The following is a 15,307-nucleotide window of genomic DNA, read 5'->3' as shown; positions in this document are numbered from 1 at the left end:
GCGGATCATTGATACCGCATTCTTCAGAGTTTTGTGCACATTGATCCTTACCCAGACACGATAAAAATTACCAGCAAAGTCTTGGGTCCTTGTTTCAGTAAAGAGGACCTCGCCAACTCTTGCCGCCAGCGGCTCGACTAGGTGTGCATACAGGTCAGGCACATCGTGGATTTGGATCCATATATCCAGAGTGTCCAGCTTTACCTCAGTTGGTTTCGTGATCCCATCGTACGACGCAATGATGACTGCATCTCCTCTGATGTTCCACGGCCCCTCCTGCATCACTCTTTCCCAATCACCGAGGCAGAAAAATTGCAATGTGTAGAGGTTGTCTTGAAGGGGTCGGAACTTCACATCGTGAGCCAGATCCCAAGCTGCCCTCATGTTTTTGAAAAACCAGTATTGGTTATAGGGTTTGTCAATATGAACCCTAGCCACCGCCATCCACCTGATTGCATCTGGTGGAGCTTGCTTCTTGTCAAAGACAACATCATCGAGATCTTCCTCGCGGAGTCCCAATTCTGCCATCATCTTCTCTACTTCCGACGCGGAGGAGGAACCCGATGCTTCTTCCTGCTTCAATCCCATCGCCGCTGAAACTTGAAACCCTAGCCCAAAAAAAGAGAGATCTGACCATGCAACGAACCCTAACTCTCCCAACACCGCCAGAAGAATTCAATCAAGGCCGGGAAGTGATGCTAGATCACCCCTTGATCATCCCGAATCGATCTCCACCGGGGCAGAACGGGAGGACGGAAGGTGAAGGCTCGACGGCGGCGGAGAACACCCCGGGAGAAGGAAACCCTAACCAGAGGGAAAAAGGCACTAAGGAGGGATCGAACTGACAAAATACTACAGTAGTACCAGGTTGTTTATTAGTTGTGCGGATCCCGGCGTCCTATGGGCCTCGGTGGGTGGAGGGAGCCTAAAGTGAAGACGTAGGAGCCATCCTGGGCGTCAGGTGCCAGATTAGTTAGGGCTTATTTCCAGCACACAATAAAATGACTGAGAATTCTAGATCAAAACTTTATATGACCAACAACAAAGCCAACGGGCTGATATATACTTGATATTGCAGCTCATGAGGGTACTGACAGCTAGGGAGTAAATTACGAAAAACCATCACAATTGAGGACCCTAATTCAGAAAACGACCACCATTCAGTTTTTTTTTCAAAAAACCGTCACTATTGTGCTGACAGTTTTCAGAAAACACTAATTGCTCAGATAAACATTTGCTGACTGTAAAACTGACAGATACCCCCACCGTAAGCGATGACTTGGCAACTGAAACTAACGGCGTTTGACTGAAGTTTAGTTGACCGTTAAAATAGACATGGGCCCGTCTTACCAGTGTGATCTTTCTCTATATCGATCTAATTAAAAAATACGTACAGCTCAGTCCCAGCGTTCTCCTCCTGATCCCGATCCACACGACAGCTGCCGCCGCCGCTCCGATCCGGAAGAATCCCGCGCCGGACCGCCGGTCGCCGCCGGCGAGTCAACCCGCCGCCGCCCCGCCGTTCTTGGGGACTCGAGCAGCGGCGGCGGCCACGCACGGGCGCGCAAGCAGCAGCACCGGCCGCGCACGGGCGCCAGCAACGAGAGTAGCCATGGCCGCGCACGGGCGCGTGAGCACCAGCACCGGCCGCGCACTGGCGCGCGAGCACCAGCCCCGACTGCCCACGGGCGCGCGAGCATCAGCACCGGCCGCGCACGCCGTCTCCTCCAGAGCATGGGTGCGAGCAGCGGCATCATCCGCGCGCCATCCCAAGAACGCCATCGGACAGCTCGCCGGCGCGGAGCTGGGAGGCTTGTTGGCCGGCAGTCGGGCTGGCTGGATCCGGCAGGGCCGTACTTGTTCGGAGGCGCCTACCAAATCGAGGTCATGCTGGGATCGACAGCCGACGCGATGGCCATGGCCCTGCTCTGCCTCCGGTGCGTGCCGGGATTCCCGAGGGCGTCGAGAGCACGGCCGAGCTCTCCCCGAGGGAGCCGCCGAGGTTGCTCTCTCCATCGTCTACAGCACGGGGGCGGCGAGCTGGACGTGTGGCGAGCACAAGCACCGGCGGCGAGCAGCAGCAGTACGCAGCGTTGGGGCAGCGGCCAGCGGTATGCACCGGCGGCGAGCAACAGCAGTACGAAGCGTTGGGGCAGCGGCCGGCGGGATGCACCGGCTGCCAATCTGGTGCGGCTGCTATGTGGTTGCCGAAATGCCAAGGAGGCAGAGGAGAGGTTGACCACCACTTTTTTTTCTTCGAATTATGTCCACTAGCGACGTTAACTCGTTCCGGCCACATGGCACCTGACAATGGGACCCAATGGTCAGATTTTTTGTCAAACGTGTCTAATCCAGTGATCAGCGTTTTCTGAAAATTGTCAGCACAATGGTGGTGGTTTTTTGAAAAAAAAAATGAATGGTGGTCGTTTTCTGAATTAGGGTCCTCAATTGTGGTGGTTTTTTGCAATTTACTCACAGCTGGGTAATTTAGAATCACCACCTCACTCAAAAGGTGTCAGATGAAAGCCAAAGCATTTACAGCATAACCTTGGTTTTTCCTGGGGTCCAAAAGAGATTTCACCATGATATTGGGTACAGGTAAACCTTGGTTTTTCGCCCTCCGACTGGACTGTCAAAGATTAATGTTGAATATGAGGTGAACATGATGAAGTTGGCCACTTCTTGCGGCCCTCGACACTTCCAATCAGGGATCATCAGACCTGACAACTTTGGAGGCAATGGTGAGTGCGGATGATCTGGGGCTGACGATGATGCCCATCGTTTCAGATTGTATGGAAGTTATAAATAAACAACAAAAATAAATGTGCGCTGTTATAGCTCCATCATTGTCGAGATCACTGACCATTCAGATATATGGCCACACATGCTTAGTTTAGACTCTCACTGTAATGGTTATAGCAATCATGGAATAAGAAACAACACATTAATATTCAAATCATCGATCCGACAGCTGAGTTCTCTATAATAGATGCCTCTTAAGAACGGTAAAAAGCAAGAATACGTAACCAAATGTTCCAGTAGCAGTACAAAATGAACACGTGTTCAAGAGTTCAGACAAATAGCTTTTCACATAGGTTTCTATCTGAGTCTTCCCTCTAATGCCATGAAACGACACATTAGTCTATGCTCTTTCATCTTATCAGAGGGAGTACGAAGAACTCGAGAAACAGGGACAACAAATCGCTTTTCCCACCACCTAAATTTCTAGAGTGAATCCACACAAACGGTTGAGTTCCTGCAATTCAAAGAGGTAGTGTAAAAGAAATTGCTACTTCGCGAGATTACAAATGTACTTCTCAGTTCTCATTGAACAAGATCTTCCATGTACACCATCAAATCAGAAATGCCAAAGCAGAAAGATAGAGACTTGCGACCACAACCAACACAGGTTACAACTTACAACAGCAGATGATTTCCCTGATGACAGACCGATCGTAAAATGGCCACACGGCGAGAGTTCGATTTAAACATGGAGGTCAAAACCATCTTTGCTCGATGACTCATACAGGGTGCCATGAATCATCAGAGGAAGGCTCAGATAGAAACCTGTGAGGAGCATCAGGGCGGCTCTCAATCTTGAATAATCGCCACTTCATTATGGAAGCCGTGATGCATTCCCCGTCTTATATCAGCTTCACTGCTTGCAATAAGCAACACGAATGAAGTGACACTAGTAGAAAACGGGCCTTTAGTCCCGGTTCTGGAACCGGGACTAAAGCCCAAAATCTTTAGTCCTGGTTCGCTTACGAACCGGGACTAAAGGGGCTCCACGTGGCCGCTATCTGGAGGTCCACCTTTAGTCCCGGTAGGTAACACCAACCGGGACTAAAGGGGCTCCACGTGGCCGCTGTCTGGAGGTCCACCTTTAGTCCCGGTTGGTACTAAAGGAAATTTTTTTGATTTTCAAATTTCTGTATTATTTGACAATTTAATCTCTAATCAGCCCTCATTACTACTCAATTTAATCGTCAATCTCTAATCACCCCTCATCATTTCAAATCGTCTAACTTCCCGACCGGTCATCCATCCTTTCACTTCCGAGTTCTATTCTCCCTCGTTTCCAAATCTGCACTTGTTTTTTTTCCTGACAATAGTAAGCTGTCAACTATTAACCCTTAGGAGTTCAACTTGAGCATGAAGTCACACGTTTCACCGTTTGAGTTCGAAACTATTATTCTTAAAACCAATAATTATTTAGTAACACTAATATTTCTTGAATAAGTAGTTTGACCAAAAATTCAGGAAAAACATAAATTCGAGGATAACTTTTTACCTTTCAGAATGTGAGGATTCTAAAAATTTGCAAAACGGCCTATGGCCGTCGAAATCGGATCCGGATTTTAGTGCTTAACATTTTGATATATTATACGTTTTTTTTGGACATCGTATGCAAAAGTTATGGCCGTTTTACTTTTTCATAAAAAAATTGTAAAACATGTCCAAATTTATGTTTTTTTAATTTTCCTAACTAGTAGATGTAATAACATAACTATATCTGGAAGGATGTTAATTTTTGAAGTTTTTAACATTTTTGTTTGTTTTATTCAAAACTGAAATGGCGCTATAGGGGGGGGGGGGGGTACAGTTTGAACCCCTTTAGTCCAGGATGGTGTCCATCCAATCCTACTGTCGACTACATCTGCTAGCACCGTCCCAGCCAGAGTCACAACTAAGGTTAACCAAGCCAGAGTCACGTTCTATTAAATTGGCAAAAAGAATTATTTTTTAACATAAAATAATTGAAAACAACTATATAAGCAAAGCAGTACTGTTTTAATTAAAATCCTCTTTTAAATTATTCTAAAAATAACCAAATAAATCTTACTGTGACAACAATCTGACATGTGACTAGGAGCAAAAAGAATTAAATTAAAACCTATTTTTAAACTCAAATTATTCACAATCTAGGGTTTGAAGCAAATTTGAACAAATTCATATTTAAATCATTCAAACTTGAAAACTAATGGCACAAACAGAAACTAGACAAAATTTTGAATCTAATGCAAAAAAATCACTCAAAAACATCAAATATCCTAAAAGATATAAGCAATTTAAAACAGGAAACAAATTAAAAAACAAAAAACAAATTTTAGAACCCCTTTAGTCCCGGTTTGAGACACGAACCGAGACTAAAGGGCATCACGAACCAGGACTAAATGTCCCATTTGAACCGGTACTAATGTTTTCCCGACGTTCTAGCCGCTCGAAACCGGGACTAAAGAGTGCATTGAGCTTGGACCAAAGCAATGTTTTCTACTAGTGTGATCAAACCACTATTCCTACATTAGAGGCGCACCATTACCAGATGAGACCACGTCATCTAGGCGATACTTGGAACCACGGTCCCTGATGGAACTATGCAATTGATAATTGAATGTTTGCCCGCAGGCTCAGCTGTTGACTTACCCGGTGCTTCTTCCAACAACTTACGAGCTGCATAAGACGGCAAGGGTATTGAGTATTCAAGCATACACAATGAATGGTAGACATTGAGACATAATCATTCTACCCCTCTCTCAGACCCAGTGCTACAAGCTCCAACACCAGGTGGGGTCTCGGAAAGGATTTTACAAGGCGAGCCTTACCCCTGCACAGTCCAATGCCGAGAGGTCCCATCAAAATCATATCCCTCGTGGCACGGTTAATTTGTTTTTACACATAGATTCAATCATTCAAGTACACATAATCGTCTACAGATTTCAGTAACCTCACAAAACTGGATAAATAGTAACGCTTAGATTGTGCATGTAATTCAGTGCGTAGAGTAGAACAACAATTTTAGTGCAAAAAAAGTTATCAAGTTTAACAAGTATTCTCTCCATCCCAAAATTCTTATATTAGATTTCTCTAAATACGGATATATCAAGTCACGTTGTAGTATTAGATACATCTGTATCTAGACGAATCTAAGACAAGGGAGGCGATCCATCTTGGCCACAACAGGGCTCCGCCTCGTCCCTAACCCCTCGCCGCCATCGATCGGAGCCGGCGGGCATAGCCCCGCGCGGCGTACAGCGGCGGCGGTGGGACTCTCTCCGACGTTGCAACGCCTGAGGCTGTCTTCCTCTCCCCCAAGCGAGTCAACACCGGCCGGACATTCTCCGTCTTGTATTGAAGGAGTTGTGATCTGGACATGGAGGTTTAGACGTGGAGGGCGAGCCAGGAGGGCTGCGGCAGTCTTGGTCCAGCCCATCGGCCGCCCAGGATGCCTAGTGCCTTCCCCTGCACAACAGATCAGATCTGATTGGTTCATGATGGGGGAGCAGGCGAGGGCTCGTCCTCTCACCGGTCCGTCTGGATTCAGTATGCGGAAGGTGTCCTCCTTTGGCCGGCGCCATCCGGTAGTGGTATTCATCAGACCTTACCGTGGCGGCATCGGCCGACTTCTCGAGCTACAGATTGCCGCACAAGGATCTTTTGTGAGGGTTTTTCTATTCAGATTCGGTGGCTATTGTCAGTGGCTTGTACCGACGAATTTGCGGGATGCAGCCAAAATGCTCCTTTGTGAGTTTTGGTGGCTCTCACTTTTGTCCAGCTTGCCTTCAGCGATGACACACAATCTATGGATGACGATTTAACGCAGAGGGTGAGGTTGTGCAGCGGTAGTGTATGCAACTGTTGGGATCGCGGGAAAGTGGTGGCGACAACACATGATTGACTTCAATTCGGTGGTGCTTCTGGACTACCTAGTCTCGAGCTCCGAGGTGAAAATCCTAGGTCTGACCGAAGTTGGTTATACCTGGCAATGGCGATGTTTTTTCGTCGTTACCTTGTTGAAGGCATTGCTCGGATATGCTCAGGCATGTTCTTTAGGGTGAAAACCTAGAATCTAATCTTTGATGGTTGGATCCGGTGACGGCGGCGTTTGAGCGTTGTTCCCTTCGTGAAGGCGTTGCTGTTGAAGAACTTCGTCGTCCTTGTGGTGTCAAGAGAATGTTGGTGCGGATAAGGTCGTTACTGTAGTTTGTTGATCGCTATGTTGATCGCTTCGGCTTTTTTCTTCTTCTTTTACCATGCTAAGGCATAGCTTTGGTCTTGTATGACTTTGCTATTTGCCGGCGTGTTTAGTGTGTGTTGGCTATGTGCATCTTAACTATGCAGAGACCGGGTGTGTGCTCATTATGTTTGTATTCACTTGATGCTTCATTCTGAGTTAATAAAATCCACCCTTTATCGAAAAAAACGAATCCTAGACAAGAATTTTGGGACGAAGGGAGTATCACTCAACTTATTTTCCCCATGTCATAAAGCATGGGTACATACAGAAACCAAAAACAAAATTTCAGATTTCATCAGAATTATTCATTATGGATTGTATCCTCTTGGATGTAAACACATATAGCTATGATCATAGCATAATCTAATTCACCAAGAATCTGAAAATCAACCGCTCTTTCATTGGAAGTCGAAAACTCACCAGCATCTTTCTTTAATATTAATATTATCATGGATTACAGAATGATGAAATTAATGACTGCAGGAATAATAAGTCCAAATAGGCAATGAAAGGGAAGCTGAAGAGCTTTCCAATACAAAATGATGGCCGGGAAGTGGTTTATATAGCTGTGATGCTCTAAAAATACATAGTACAGAACTTTCGAACCTCATATTCACTTACCATTTCTTAACCATGTCTTCCACCAAGATCTAAACCTCTGTACAAAAGAGCTTGCAGTGAAACACAAACTTCTGGTGAATCACTGTGGAATCCTGTCTGTTAGAGTTCAGCTGCCTAATCCTAACTTGCATAACAAGGATACTTTGTCAACATTTCCCATCATCTTGATACAAGACACACCCACCCTCGAACAAAGTGATTGTGCGCACGCGTGTGTGTGGGTGGTGGGGTTCACCATATAATAACAACTTAAATTTAAATATCCTCAGTGCTTGGTGTAAAGCTCTCACGAAAATATTAAATTGTTGCCAAGCAGAAAATTTGGTCAGAACTCGGAGGACTAATTTGCTTAGTTAATCATATATATGCTGGATTACTTTGCAGTCTGGAAGCTCAAACGAAAATCATCTTGGCATCTCCGAACAAAACTTGCCCTGTATTACAAGATCATGGTATGCGAGTCAAAGAAAGTTGCACACTGAATTGGTTAAAATACCACTACCACTTGCTACACACCATCAAAAATTTAAGGCCAATGACAACCATCACATCTGAACATTATTGACCAAACACCACAAAATAAGTTGTTGCTACAAGAAAACAGAGACTGCTACTATCAATTCCCTCATCAGGTTATACAGTCTGCTCAGTAGTTCTCGTGGAACAAAACGGAATATTAAGTTTTTACAAGATTAATATGGACACTGGATGTTAACATATCTAGATTTTAGAAGGTTCGCTCTTAAATGCAACAGACTGTTTAATCTCATAACAAAAGTTCAAGGTAATAGAGTAAGATATAGCAAGTATTTTGATCTTTGCATCCTTGTCTCCAATAGTACGATGCATATACGCAAGCTTCCTTTATTCACATATAATCATAAGGAGAACTAAAGCTTGCTTTATTCACATAATCTTTCCCATCGTCATACTCATGTAAAGCGTTGAGATAGGGTTCATTGTAGTTCTCAATCTGCAGACTGAGAGAACAATCTATCAGAAGATAGAAATAACATATTAGATGGACATGCATTGTACATATTCGCAGCTACTACCTCCGTGCCCAAATATAAGACGTTTTGCTAGGCTAAACTATCCTACAAAAACATCTTATATTTTGGTATGGAGGTAGTAGATGGCTTATCCGTAATTTTAAAATAAGAATTGCAGTATCTTTTTGGTATTGTAGGTACAATGACATGCATACAGAAATGCCAAGTGCGTTTACAAATACATTTCTCCAGTAAGCTATCAGCGGAGAAGATTTGAGGTGTAGTATATCAAAGGATAAAAGAACACTCCCAACTTATTTCTCCCACATCTTACAGCAAGGGCATATACAGAAACAAAAATCAAAATTCTAGATTTCACCAATGTGTTTTCTTTTCCCAGAGCAGCCTAAGGCAGCAAACTCCATATAGTTGTTATTTTCCGACGTTCATATTTCATAATTCATGAGCTGAAGCAAAAAGTAAATGCCACATATGCTTAGTTGTAGCTTTATTTCTCAGTATTGCTGACTCATCATGGGGAGACACATCAAGAGAATCAGCAGTTGACAACTTTCCAATATGAAACAAAGTAAACTGACTTCAGAGAAGATGCCAACCAATTTGTCTATATAAATGATAGACATTACATAATGAAAACCAGAAATAGATTCAAGCAAGGTTTTTGAGTCGACGAGTCGTTCTGGGGTAGCGACTCTTAAATAGTCGACCCTGCAGTTGCGACTAGTCGCGACTCATCAACTAGTCAACACTTTGTTGAGTCGACTTTTTTTTTTGCGACTCATCGACTAGTCGATGACTAGTCACGACTCAAAAATAGGGGGTTCAAGTACAGCTAATAAAATCATTCCAGCACTTTGGCAAGGGCAAGTGTCAGCATCTAGCATTACAAAATCCCTACAGCTTACCTTCAAATTCAGTTACTTCACTACATTTGGAGTTGCAATGGTTTTCCATGCTCCAATTCCACAACTGTCAAAACACCTACACATGGAAGTCCGTGATAATATCAATCAGGTTTCAACGGAGAACTAAGGAATGCCATGACAAAGTAAAGTGTACAGGAGAAATAACATAAGACAAAAGGAAAGACATAACCACAAGCATGAGCGTGTATATGTCTGCATTATTAGCTGTGTTATGGCACAGGAAGGCAGAAAACTCTTAATAATTGGAGCAAAAATGGATTGAATCATCTGATAAGAACTGGTTAAGTATTCTAGTAAAAAGTACTAGCCACGATTATTTTCATTTTTTGCACATGAATGATTTCCTACTTTACCGAAAAAGGCTTTCGCCCTGCTTTATATATAAAGCACCAACCACACATTACAGCCATCACCACAACAAAGAAGGAAAAAAAGAAAAAAGAAAATCGGCAAGGATACAAACACTACGGAACAACAAGCGACGGCCTCCGATCATGCCATCGACGCAACCGCGACAAGGGAGCAATTCGCCACCGGAGGGAGGCCACGCTCCATCAACTCCCAAGGGCCAACCTTGTTGTCCTACCTTCCGCCGCTGCCTCCGAAGAGGGCACCCCTGCCCTCTCGGCCTGGATCGAAGGACGCCAAACCGTCAGGAGGCAGAACAGCTCAGCCCTGAGCACGGATGGACTGGCCAACATGTTGCTGGGGAGAGGACGAGCCCTGCCCACCTCACCTCTCACAGGAACCCATACATCACGCTCGTCACTGGCCAAGACCAAGAAGCCCACCGCCATTGCCGAGCAGGGACACGACAGAAACAGGCAAACCATCGCGCTGATCCCCTGACCATCGTGGACTCCCAAGGCAGCGTCTTCAAGAAGAAAATGACGCCGATGTGCCGTCGCTGCCCAATCAAGAGATTTTAGGCTTTCAACCGGGACCATGGGGTGGAGGCGAGGAGAGGGTATCGATGTCGCCCACCAGAGGGAGAATGGCGCGGTGAGCGTCACCAACATCGTCACCGGCACCGCCAGTCAAGGGTTTCCCCTGACCCAGAGCTCACATCACCATTGCTCCGCCAACTAGCCGAGCAGGACGTCCAGAGGAAGCCCGCAGACCGGTCGGCAGAGGAGGAAAAGCGTGGTGAAGCCGCCAACTTCAGATCGAATCCAAACCTGCCGCCGACTCGCCGCCCAGCACGACCAAGACGGCGCACCGAGTGCCGGCGCAAAACCCCGTCGACAAGGGGGAGACGCCCTCTCCAGCAGTGGCCGCCGCCACCTGCAACCCCCAGGGGGCCAGATCGGCCGAGCCAGACCAAACCCCCGCTGCCGCTGCCGCGGGGCCGCATTGCCGCCTCCCAGCACCAAAGCCGCCAGATCCGCACGTCTCCGCCGCCGGAGGCCCCGCCGGACCCAGCTCCCCCACGAGCGGTGGCCCGCGCCGCCGAGATCCCGACCGGGAGAGGAAGGAGAGAGCCCCGCCGCTGCCAGCGCCGCACGGGCTTCGCCCGGCAAACGTCCTCCAGCAGCGGCGAGGAGGAGGAGTGAGCGAGGGGGGAGCCTTGCGCCAGCGACGGAGGGGAACCTCTCGAGGGGAGCGGGGGAGGGGGGATTGGAGCTATCAAAACTGAATTCTGTTTTCATGATTTCCTACTTCCGAATGATAATGAATCATAAGATGCAACCCTGCCATAAAAGAATAAAGATGCAAATCCACTATGCATAAATAAGAAAGGGTCCCGATAACTGCCACACGTGTGGTGTATCGGGTAGTTGCGCCACACGCCTCGTGTGGCATGGACAGCAACCAGCCCGCACACCTACGTATGGGCAAAACAACTAATGCCCACACACATCTTTTTTTCCCTCCTGAACCCTCTCACACGCGTGCGTGTGGGCGAAGTTGATAACACCCACACACCCGTATGTCAGGCCTCGTATCCTTCTGGTCCCGCACACGCGCGTGACGCCCACCGCGCGCCTGCAGTTGCCATGGTCCAGACTCTCGTCCATGTTCGTTTATCTGCAGTTGCCATGTCGCTGAACTACGGTTGTCGTGTCGGACAACTGCAGTTGCCATGGTTGCTCAATTGCAGTTGCCATGTATGGTCTGATCTAATGTAGTTGCCATGATTTCATAACTTTAGGAGTTGCCACATACTAACACTAGGCAGTTGAGAGAGTTGTCATGTGCTCACAAGCATGCTAGGGCAGTTGCCATGTAAAAAGGAAGAGTTGACATCTGCTTACGTGCACGTTAGGGCAGTTGCCATGTACGTGCACGTTGGGGTAGTTGCCATGTACCATGCAAAAACACATGGCAATTCGGTAAAAGACAGTTGCCATCTGCTTATATGCACACTAGGCAGTTGCCGTGTACCCTGCAAAAACACATGGCAACTCGGGTAAAAAAAGAGAGTTGCCACCTGCTTATAAAGCACACTAGAGGCAGTTGCCATGTGCGCTGCAAAAACACATGGCAACTAGCAGCTTACGTGTGGGAGAGGAGACGGGCGTGTGGGCGAGATGGCAAATGCCCACACACCAGCCCTTGTGCGTGACTGAAAACTGGTGTGTGGGTGAACTGTTAAACGCCCACACACCGGCCCCTCCGTGTGGTAAAACGGATGTGTGGGCGAACCATGTCACACACCACACACACGCCTTGTCCTACGTGGCACAGAAAATCAGCCAGATTGTGTCAAAATTCATGCATATAGTACTGGACGGTGATGGATGCGTGTGGTCGAGATGATCAACGCCCACACATGTGGCGTTAACATTTCCGATAAGAAATGTGAGACAGGGCTCACCAGAATTCTTATTCTTCTATCATGGAATGCAACAACATCTAGGCAAGAAGGCAAAGACCGGCAAAAAAATTGGTGCACAAACGGTGGCATCACACATGTATGTAATACAGTCAAAGATGATAAGGTCTGGCTTCAACAACTGTATAGTAAGTCACAAGAGCTGATGTGCCTAATGTCAGGTCAGCTTCTGAAAGAAAGCAGTTCTTGATAAACGCCAGAATTGATGATAAGGTCTGGCTTCAACAACAGTTGTTGTGCCCGACAATTTGCCACATTTCATTGTTAGCTAGAACAAAGCAAAGAAACAGGATGTAGATGCTAAATATTGATTTTTAATTAAGAAGACTGCTACATTATCTCTGAGCAAAAGAAGACGTAGAAAAAAAGGCAAAGGCAATTCATGAGTTCAAGACATTGAAACACTAGGGTGGTATGTTGCTAACTACTAAGTACAAAGAAGACCAATATATAAAAAAAGGAAAATAATTCCCCAGTTCCATAAAATAGAGACATGAGGCAGATTAGTTACCACATATTTCAAATTTGCATCATAATAACTTTGCAATTTGAGCACCAACACGTACAGTAGTCCATTGTTCCTGAAAAGGTATCTAAACAAGCATTAATGTCATGCAACCACATTATAGTGAGGGCTTCTTGGGAAAAAGTCCAAAACAAACCTTGAATTTGTCGGTGAAAGTTAAATCAAACCCTGAACTCTCAATCCTTGAAATCAGCACACCAAACTCTGTTACCCCGGTCTATTTTAAACCTTGAGAGGATTTAGCCGGTATTTGCTGAACTGGGCCGGCCCATTAGCAGCGTCGCTCGCGCGCGCCCACTGCTCCTGGTCTTCTTTGTTTTTGCCTTTTTGTTTTGTTATGTTTTTTCTCTTTTACACATGTCTATTTTTTCTTCGTACCCAATATACATTTTTAACGCACACATAAAATATTTTTTGATAAACTTTTGATATTTTAAAATACATCATGTACATTTTTAAATTAAATGTTTTCAAAAAAATTAATACATATTTATTATTTAAGTACATGTTTACATTTTCTTAATGATAATAAACGTATTATAAAACTAAACAAACACTCTTTTGCATGGTTCAACATTTTCATATTTGTAGACACTTTTTTCAAACACAACCCAAGTATATTCTGTTAAGTGTAAGACACAAATTTTTACAACATGCAAACTTTTTATTTACATTGTACACAGAGTTTTGTTTGAAAATCTCACAAACACATTTTTTGAAACTTGTAAACATTATTGAAATGCTAAATTTTTTCGAATGTATGAAACATTTTTTTGAGTTACACAAGTATTATTGTACATTGTATAAACATTTGTTTGAATTTGTCCGTACATTTTTTTAAACTTTAATATTTTGTTTTCTTACAGTTTTTTCAGATTTAGAAATTTGTTCCTATTTTTAAAATTTTCAAGAAGCATTCACACTTTAAAATTATGTTCAGGTTTCAGAAAATATTTATTTTTCAAAAAGTGTTCGCACTTAAAAAAAATTGTTCAGCTTTCAGAAAATAAAAGCCCGCTTCATGTCTGGTGGGCTGACCCAGGCGAGTCCTTAGCCGACGATCCGAAAGAAAATTCTAAAAACATTACTTTAAAATGCGACACAATTTTTAAAAATCCGAAACATTTTCATAGGATGTGAAGAACTTTTGAAATTCTGAACAGTTTTTAGAATTGCTTTCGGAATTACAAACAATTTTTGAAAATGCGAATATAATTTCAAATTTTCAGAAATATTAAAAAAACCAAAGGAATTGAATTTGTGCGAAAAATAGAAAACAACAATATTTTTTAACTTCTGGATATTTTAGAAATGCGTGAATATATTTTAAAGTTCATGATTTTGTTGTTGTGTTATAGTGGGCCCGCCCAAATTATGAGTAGCAGGTTATCCTCAGGATTTTCTTATTCCCAGTGTGCCAAATAGGTCTAGGGTCCAAAATAGACCGGGATGACAAGTTCAGAGTGTCAATTTCCGGGATTCAAAGTCAGGTTTTGATTTAGCTATCGTCTATAATTTCAAGGTTTGTTTTAGACTTTTTCCATTCATCTTACATCTATCTTTTTTTTATTTCTCTCATTTCAGGGCATCGATCGAGTGGACGAGGCGAATCCGAGGGAAGATCGCAGCTACCCCATGTGCAACCGGGTGCTAGCTCTGCCCCACACTACATCACCTAATATGTAGATCATGGGATGGCGTTGGCAGTGAGCGATCTGGCCTCGCCACCGACCTCGTATAAGAAGACGGAGGCAGAGTTACCCATGTACAATCTTCCATGCATCGTCTTCACATCTTCATCTTTATCTTCATCAACCTCGCCGGTGTCGTCATCACCAACCTCTAGCTCGACAAGGAAGACTATTACATCAACATGTCGTCACCACTTCATTGATTTCACCTCCGGCGTGGAAGCTGACTATATCGACACACTGTCATCCGGACACGGCGTCACAATTTTCATCAACCTTTCATCTGGCTAGGGTGTCTTCTACATTGGCGCCGACGGATGTCCACATGACGTTGCCATCTGCTTTGACTTTTCGCCTGGCAAGGATGCCGACTGCACCAGCACGCCACCATTCTTCTACACCAACCGTCTACACCGAGTGGAGGTCGTCCTTGTAACTACGATGCCCCGAGGTCTACATCGACAACTCATCATCTTCACGTGACACCGCCACACGGCGACACACAAGTGTGCTTCGACTTCTACATCAACCCACTTCCCCGACATTGTCCGAGCTCCGACAAGCGAAGTCATTTCACCGACATGTCCTTCTCCGATGAAGCAACACATATCTTGCCGGGCACGGACAAGGCGAAGGCAAGACACCAGTCCGACACCGACGAGGTGGACAACACCAG

At 45.0% G+C, this 15,307-nt stretch overlaps 1 long non-coding RNA gene across 1 annotated transcript; it reads right to left on the bottom strand.

Annotated features, from left to right (window-relative positions):
• Positions 1-7,985: 7,985 nt before the first annotated feature.
• On the bottom strand, positions 7,986-13,987 carry LOC147981485 (uncharacterized). The gene is made up of 4 exons (XR_015599912.1): positions 13,077-13,987; positions 12,926-12,995; positions 9,558-9,633; positions 7,986-8,619 (listed from the first exon to the last, which is right to left on the bottom strand). It is a non-coding gene; the product is annotated as an uncharacterized LOC147981485 (long non-coding RNA).
• Between the last annotated feature and the right edge of the window lie 1,320 nt (positions 13,988-15,307).

Source organism: Triticum urartu, chromosome 3A (genome assembly GCF_056163025.1).
Source record: "Triticum urartu cultivar PI428250 chromosome 3A, HENAU_Tu73, whole genome shotgun sequence".
NCBI lineage: Eukaryota > Viridiplantae > Streptophyta > Magnoliopsida > Poales > Poaceae > Triticum > Triticum urartu.
The sequence above is the reverse complement of the archived record's forward strand: the minus strand, read 5'-3'. Positions and strand labels throughout refer to the sequence as shown.